Here is an 8,896-nt window from a genome sequence, read left to right as displayed (position 1 = left end):
CTGGGGGTGGCATGCTATGCCATGGAATGACAGGTCGCTGTCGTACATGTGCGCAATTATACACGTATGGATTTGTAGCAACTGAATGATGCACAGATGGCGAGACACCATTTCGCGTGGGATGACTTCACTGGTGCTGATCATGACGCCAGCATTGCAAAGCCATGCAATGGCGAAGCCACTGTACACGACGTCAACACTCCCAACTATCAAGAATCACACAATGGCGATAAGGAAACCAACCTGCCTTCATTTGCAGTGGATGTGTTTACCGCGATTAATTATACTGTGCTCTTAAAGCAGACTGTTCGCACCTACAGCTCTAGCAAGAAACAGGCTTATGACTGCATTGAAGAGCTTCGATAGTGGCATCATGAAGTTTCCTTAAAAGAAGCCGATGTGCATAATGAACTTCTCTTAGAAATAAACACCAGTTTTGTCAGACTTTGGATTTCTGGCTATGTAAACTGGAAAGTTCGTTTGTTACAAATCTCAAACTTAATAAACTCAATTCGCGCGACTGTCAGGTTTGTTACAAGCGGGCTTCACTGTATATAAAAGTCAAACCCATTTATAACAATATTCAAGTGCTCTGGAAATACCATCACTATAACCGATCATTATTATAACATGGTTGTGCCAGAAAAGAGCTTTAATTTATTGACAAGAAAGACCTGAAAAGGTCTGATCACTCTAATGCCTGTAAAAACTCATTAATTCGAACTTCAGGGGACCGGAAAAATGTTAAAATCATCTAGTGATCCTAAAAACAAAACCAATGATCCTCAAAAACTAACAAGAACTGACTGCACCACGGTATATTTGTTTGATGAAAGACTTTGCAATGGTTGCTGGCTTTTGAGATAAGAACAGTGTGATAATTTTTTTTCCCATACAGCATGAATACTGTCCGGAGCAATGAAGCAGAACTGCTGAAATGTGATATGGGCCTCTGCGACAACCTTCACGTTACGAAGCGCAAGCGCTGGAGCTCCACCGCTACTCCGTCACACCCCTCAAAAGTTGCAGCGTCGTGTACGAGGAGGCTTCACTAGAGAAGAAGCGAATGGCATGTGATCAGCGTGCAGTTTTGGTGTCCTGGAAGAACTGGAGAAACCATGCAGACGAATGTGATCGTGCCAATCAGCACCTGAAACAGTGCGCAGCAGGGCTACAGTGAACCAGAAGAGTCCAGTACAGCGAGCGGAGAGGGCAGTGCCTTGCTGTGCGTGTCGCTGGAAGTGTAGCCTGAAGCAGCGGCGCTGCTGTCGACCACTCTTGAAGGCAGCCGACCCAGGCAAGCCTGACGGCGCTTCGGTTGTGGCTTCTCGTTATTTCTGTGCGGTTGTATTTCACAAGTGTTTTGATGTGAGTGTAATGTAACGAAGAAGACGAAGCTGGCAGTGGCGCGGGACGGAGCGCTCACACTAGGCCAGCGGCCAATAATTCATCTCTTCTCCATCGTTCAACCAGTCTCATCCTTTGGCTGGCCGCCATGCAACATTTGGACTCCGAAGTACACAGAAGCCACCACCACCTTTGCCGTACAGGCCCCGGCGAACCATTCGAGCCAAGCAACTCAGCATCCTGCACGGTGGCAGGATACCCAACAGCCAATCCCACGCTCTCACCGCAACATGTGTATTCTCAAGCCACCTTCCTCCATCCAAGACCGGTCTCCTCCCCTGGGGGACTCCAGTGACGCACAGCAACTAAGCTACAACATTGACATCCTCAGAAAAGCTAGCTATGACCTGGACCACTTACATTCGTGAAATCTGGGACGCTGGCGAATGCAATCTGTCAGAAGGTGAAGGAAGACCCCGACAGCGCCAAGCACGTGGCCGGCTTCTGTCAGTACACGGCTGCGTCTCAGAAGGAGCGGCCTAGTGTATTCTTGGAGGGACTCATCTGCGCCTGTCAAAATTGGTTCAGATGCCGCGACGTCATTGTTGACGGGGTACAATGGTGGACAGCAGCGCAATTCAAACCCTGGGGGAAAGCCACCCTCTCTACACTGGACGGCCTTCGTGGAATTTGTGGCCAAACTACTGGCATCCATCGCAAAAATAGCTGACCACGCACAGGTCCGCTCTCTGGCGGATCTCATCATCAACTGCTGCGAAGCCATTCTCTCTTCTCCGGGCTAAAATGAAGAGGAGCAGATAGAGTAAGTCTACAAGACGCTGCACAGGGAGGTGAAGCTCCCGATCGAGCCGCCCTGCCGTGCATGAGGGCGCTCGCGACAAGTCTACTTGCAGAGTTCATGTGCAGTGAACGCACAGTGCAAGAAGAACAACAAACACGCCACGCCACGTTATTTGAACAATGCTGCTATATAGGTGTGGTCACCTTAAGCACAAACTGTGAGGAGGAGCATGGCATATTACAACGGATTCAACACAGACCCATTCGTTTCGTGGGAGAAGCGGACCACAGGCCCACAGCAGGGCGCAATAGTACCGACCTTACAGTTTCCATCAGCGGTTCTCAGGAAACTAGGTGCAACCCACCCACCAGGCATGGTGCCTGCACTGCGATTGCGGGAGGACAATGCCGGAGATAAGAGAGAAGGGTTTATATGTGAATGCAGGTCACACCTAAATTTACTATCATGTCACACTGCGCTAGTTAATAACAGATGCTACTCCACCTGATGTCTTGCAATATAGCCAAAAATTTTGTGCAGTATAGATTTATGAGTACAGTTGAGCCCACTTATCATAGCTGCTGTTATTATGAATACTTGTTCATTCTCAGAAGATACAAAGTAGCGCTGTCAACTCGGCCCGCAGTAGAAAAACTTCCTCCTCCGAAAAGCACAAAGACTGGAGAGCATCTCCACGAACCCCTGACACCCATCCCGCAAAAAACTATGGGGACTAAACAACACAGTAAAAAGGTGGGCATTACTGACAAAACAATTCAGTTTTACGAAATGATGCCGCGAAAAACATATACTTTAAAGGAGACACCAGTGCTGGGCTTGGCATGGCAAGCCTCGCAAACTGCAGTGGGAGTTACCTTTTCACTCGTTACGGGTCGAACACAAAAGCTTGGATAAGGCATGGCTTTTTGTTCTGATTCAATGAGCGTGCAACCCCACATAAGCTTCGAATTGCCAATGCGTTTCCTCGCCAAGCGGCTTTCTGAGTTCCACTATGATATCACGAATCAAATGCGAACTCCTTCTTGTGCTTGAAAAATTTGCAATGCACCACACGTTGCATTCTTCGACTGTGGTGACAAAGCTGTTCTCAGCATTGAATGCCACATGCAAGATCCAGTTAACAGACATGGGCGTGACTCACACGCTCAAAATTCCCTGCTATGTCAAATCACAAACGCATGCTGGGTGATTCGCCACCCAGCATGCGCTGCTGCATGCAGGGGGTGGCATGCTATGCCATGGAATGACAGGTCGCTGTCGTACATGTGCGCAATTATACACATGTGTATTTGTAGCAACTGAATGATGCACAGATGGCGAGACACCATTTCGCGTGGGATGACTTCACTGGTGCTGATCATGACGCCAGCATTGCAAAGCCATGCAATGGCGAAGCCACTGTACACGACGTCAACACTCCCAACTATCAAGAATCACACAATGGCGATAAGGAAACCAACCTGCCTTCATTTGCAGTGGATGTGTTTACCGCGATTAATTATACTGTGCTCTTAAAGCAGACTGTTCGCACCTACAGCTCTAGCAAGAAACAGGCTTATGACTGCATTGAAGAGCTTCGATAGTGGCATCATAAAGTTTCCTTAAAAGAAGCCGATGTGCATAATGAACTTCTCTTAGAAATAAACACCAGTTTTGTCAGACTTTGGATTTCTGGCTATGTAAACTGGAAAGTTCGTTTGTTACAAATCTCAAACTTAATAAACTCAATTCGCGCGACTGTCAGGTTTGTTACAAGCGGGCTTCACTGTATATAAAAGTCAAACCCATTTATAACAATATTGAAGTGCTCTGGAAATACCATCACTATAACCGATCATTATTATAACATGGTTGTGCCCGAAAAAAGCTTTAGAGCATTTATTGACAAGAAAGACCTGAAAGGGTTTGATCACTCTAATGCCTGTAAAAACTCATTAAATCGAACTTCAGGGGACCGGAAAAATGTTCAAATCATCTAATGATCCTAAAAACAAAATCGAATGATCCTCAAAAACTAACAAGAACTGACTGCACCACGGTATATTTGTTTGATGAAAGACTTTGCAATGGTTGCTGGCTTTTGAGATAAGAACAGTGTGATAATTTTTTTTTCCCATACTGCATGAATACTGTCCGGAGCAATGAAGCAGAACTGCTGAAATGTGTATGGTGTATGGTGTCAGAAGGTGAAGGAAGACCCCAACAGCGCCAAGCACGTGGCCGGCTTCTGTCAGTATACGGCTGCGTCTCAGAAGGAGCGGCCTAGTGTATTCTTGGAGGGACTCAACTGCGCCTGTCAAAATTGGTTCAGATGCCGCAACGTCATTGTTGGCGGGGTACAATGGTGGACAGCAGCGCAATGCAAACCCTGGGGGAAAGCCACCCTCTCTACACTGGACGGCCTTCGTGGAATTTGTGGCCGAACTACTGGCATCCATCGCCAAAATAGCTGACCACGCACAGGTCCGCTCTCTGGCGGAACTCATCATCGACTGCTGCGAAGCCATTCTCTCTTCTCCGGGCAAAAATGAAGAGGAGCAGATAGAGTGTGTCTACAAGACGCTGCACAGGGAGGTGAAGCTGCCGAGCGAGCCGCCCTGCCGCGCATGAGGGCGCTCGCGTCAAGTCTACTTGCAGAGTTCATGTGCAGTGACAGCACAGTGCAAGAAGAAGAAGAAACACGCCACGCCATGTTATTTGAACAATGCTGCTATATAGGTGTGGTCACCTTAAATGTGTATGCTGAAATGTTGTATGTTCTGATTTTTGCTCTGTTCGCTATCTGCTTCTTTTGAAATGTACTTGTCATTTTTTATCAATATGTTTGTACCCCACTCCTGCCTAAGGCCTGTAACACAGGCCGGCAGTATTTGCTAAATAAATAAATAAATAAACAACCTTCACGTTACGAAGCGCAAGCGCTGGAGCTCCACCGCTACTGCGTCACACCCCTCAAAAGTTGCAGCGTCGTGTACGAGGAGGCTTCACTAGAGAAGAAGCGAATGGCATGTGATCAGCGTGCAGTTTTGGTGTCCTGGAAGAACTGGAGAAACCATGCAGACGAATGTGATCGTGCCAATCAGCACCTGAAACAGTGCGCAGCAGGGCTACAGTGAACCAGAAGAGTCCAGTACAGCGAGCGGAGAGGGCAGTGCCTTGCTGTGCGTGTCGCTGGAAGTGTCGCCTGAAACAGCGGCGCTGCTGTCGACCACTCTTGAAGGCAGAGGACCCAGGCAAGCCTGACGGCCCTTCGGTTGTGGCTTCTCATTAATTCTGTGCGGTTGTATTTCACAAGTGTTTTGATGTGAGTGTAATGTAACGAAGAAGACGAAGCTGGCAGTGGCGCGGGACGGAGCGCTCACACTAGGCAAGCGGCCAATAATTCATCTCTTCTCCATCGTTCAACCAGTCTCATCCTTTGGCTGGCCGCCATGCAACATTTGGACTCCGAAGTACACAGAAGCCACCACCACCTTTGCCGTACAGGCCCCGGCGAACCATTCGAGCCAAGCAACTCAGCATCCTGCACGGTGGCAGGATACCCAACAGCCAATCCCACGCTCTCACCGCAACATGTCTATGCTCAAGCCACCTTCCTCCATCCAAGACCGGTCTCCTCCCCTGGGGGAATCCAGTGAGGCACAGCAACTAAGCTACAACATTGACATCCTCAGAAAAGCTAGCTATGACCTGGACCACTTACATTCGTGAAATCTGGGACGCTGGCGAATGCAATCTGTCAGAAGGTGAAGGAAGACCCCGACAGCGCCAAGCACGTGGCCGGCTTCTGTCAGTACACGGCTGCGTCTCAGAAGGAGCGGCCTAGAGCATTCTTGGAGGGACTCATCTGCGCCTGTCAAAATTGGTTCAGATGCCGCGACGTCATTGTTGACGGGGTACAATGGTGGACAGCAGCGCAATTTAAACCCTGGGGGAAAGCCACCTTCTCTACACTGGACGGCCTTCGTGGAATTTGTGGCCAAACTACAGGCATCCATCGCCAAAATAGCTGACCACGCACAGGTCCGCTCTCTGGCGGAACTCATCATCGACTGCTGCGAAGCCATTCTCTCTTCTCCAGGCCAAAATGAAGAGGAGCAGATAGAGTGTGTCTACAAGACGCTGCACAGGGAGGTGAAGCTGCCGAGCGAGCCGCCCTGCCGTGCATGAGGGCGCTCGCGTCAAGTCTACTTGCAGAGTTCATGTGCAGTGAACGCACAGTGCAAGAACAACAAACACGCCACGCCACGTTATTTGAACAATGCTGCTATATAGGTGTGGTCACCTTAAGCACAAACTGTGAGGAGGAGCATGGCATATTACAACGGATTCAACACAGACCCATTCGTTTCGTGGGAGAAGCGGACCACAGGCCCACAGCAGGGCGCAATAGTACCGCCCTTACAGTTTCCATCAGCGGTTCTCAGGAAACTAGGTGCAACCCACCCATCAGGCATGGTGCCTGCACTGCGATTGCGGGAAGACAATGCCGGAGATAAGAAAGAAGGGTTTATATGTGAATGCAGGTCACACCTAAATTTACTATCATGTCACACTGCGCTAGTTACTAACAGATGCTACTCCACCTAATGTCTTGCAATATAGCCAAAAATTTTGTGCAGTATAGATTTATGAGTACAGTTGAGCCCACTTATCATAGCTGCTGTTATTATGAATACTTGTTCATTCTCAGAAGATACAAAGTAGCGCTGTCAACTCGGCCCGCAGTAGAAAAACTTCCTCCTCCGAAAAGCACAAAGACTGGAGAGCATCTCCACGAACCCCTGACACCCATCCCGCAAAAAACTATGGGGACTAAACAACACAGTAAAAAGGTGGGCATTACTGACAAAACAATTCAGTTTTACGAAATGATGCCGCGAAAAACATACTTTAAAGGAGACACCAGTGCTGGGCTTGGCATGGCAAGCCTCGCAAACTGCAGTGGGAGTTACCTTTTCACTCGTTACGGATCGAACACAAAAGCTTGGATAAGGCATGGCTTTTTGTTCTGATTCAATGAGCGTGCAACCCCACATAAGCTTCGAATTGCCAATGCGTTTCCTCGCCAAGCGGCTTTCTGAGTTCCACTATGATATCACGAATCAAATGCGAACTCCTTCTTGTGCTTGAACAATTTGCAATGCACCACACGTTGCATTCTTCGACTGTGGTGACAAAGCTGTTCTCAGCATTGAATGCCACATGCAAGATCCAGTTAACAGACATGGGCGTGACCCACACGCTCAAACTTCCCTGCTATGTCAAATCACAAACGCATGCTGGGTGATTCGCCACCCAGCATGCGCTGCTGCATGCTGGGGGTGGCATGCTATGCCATGGAATGACAGGTCGCTGTCGTACATGTGCGCAATTATACACATATGGATTTGTAGCAACTGAATGATGCACAGATGGCGAGACACCATTTCGCGTGGGATGACTTCACTGGTGCTGATCATGACGCCAGCATTGCAAAGCCATGCAATGGCGAAGCCACTGTACACGACGTCAACACTCCCAACTATCAAGAATCACACAATGGCGATAAGGAAACCAACCTGCCTTCATTTGCAGTGGATGTGTTTACCGCGATTAATTATACTGTGCTCTTAAAGCAGACTGTTCGCACCTACAGCTCTAGCAAGAAACAGGCTTATGACTGCATTGAAGAGCTTCGATAGTGGCATCATAAAGTTTCCTTAAAAGAAGCCGATGTGCATAATGAACTTCTCTTAGAAATAAACACCAGTTTTGTCAGACTTTGGATTTCTGGCTATGTAAACTGGAAAGTTCGTTTGTTACAAATCTCAAACTTAATAAACTCAATTCGCGCGACTGTCAGGTTTGTTACAAGCGGGCTTCACTGTATATAAAAGTCAAACCCATTTATAACAATATTGAAGTGCTCTGGAAATACCATCACTATAACCGATCATTATTATAACATGGTTGTGCCCGAAAAAAGCTTTAGAGCATTTATTGACAAGAAAGACCTGAAAGGGTTTGATCACTCTAATGCCTGTAAAAACTCATTAAATCGAACTTCAGGGGACCGGAAAAATGTTCAAATCATCTAATGATCCTAAAAACAAAATCGAATGATCCTCAAAAACTAACAAGAACTGACTCCCCCACGGTATATTTGTTTGATGAAAGACTTTGCAATGGTTGCTGGCTTTTGAGATAAGAACAGTGTGATAATTTTTTTTTTTCCCATACTGCATGAATACTCTCCGGAGCAATGAAGCAGAACTGCTGAAATGTGTATGGTGTATGGTGTCAGAAGGTGAAGGAAGACCCCGACAGCGCCAAGCACGTGGCCGGCTTCTGTCAGTACACGGCTGCGTCTCAGAAGGAGCGGCCTAGTGTATTCTTGGAGGGACTCAACTGCGCCTGTCAAAATTGGTTCAGATGCCGCAACGTCATTGTTGGCGGGGTACAATGGTGGACAGCAGCGCAATGCAAACCCTGGGGGAAAGCCACCCTCTCTACACTGGACGGCCTTCGTGGAAATTGTGGCCGAACTACTGGCATCCATCGCCAAAATAGCTGACCACGCACAGGTCCGCTCTCTGGCGGAACTCATCATCGACTGCTGCGAAGCCATTCTCTCTTCTCCGGGCAAAAATGAAGAGGAGCAGATAGAGTGTGTCTACAAGACGCTGCACAGGGAGGTGAAGCTGCCGAGCGAGCCGCCCTGCCGCGCATGAGGGCGCTCGCGTC

The 8,896-nt window shown here is 48.2% G+C and overlaps 2 pseudogenes; both read left to right on the top strand.

Annotated features, from left to right (window-relative positions):
* The first annotated feature begins 899 nt into the window (after positions 1-899).
* Positions 900-4,780, top strand: LOC149355383 (uncharacterized; annotated as a pseudogene).
* A 444-nt stretch (positions 4,781-5,224) lies between these two features.
* Positions 5,225-8,883, top strand: LOC149355382 (uncharacterized; annotated as a pseudogene).
* The last annotated feature ends 13 nt before the right edge of the window (positions 8,884-8,896 follow it).

Source organism: Amblyomma mixtum, chromosome 3 (genome assembly GCF_055824585.1).
Source record: "Amblyomma mixtum isolate Tamu chromosome 3, ASM5582458v1, whole genome shotgun sequence".
NCBI classification, from domain to species: Eukaryota; Metazoa; Arthropoda; class Arachnida; order Ixodida; family Ixodidae; genus Amblyomma; species Amblyomma mixtum.
This window is presented reverse-complemented; position numbering and strand designations above follow the sequence as displayed.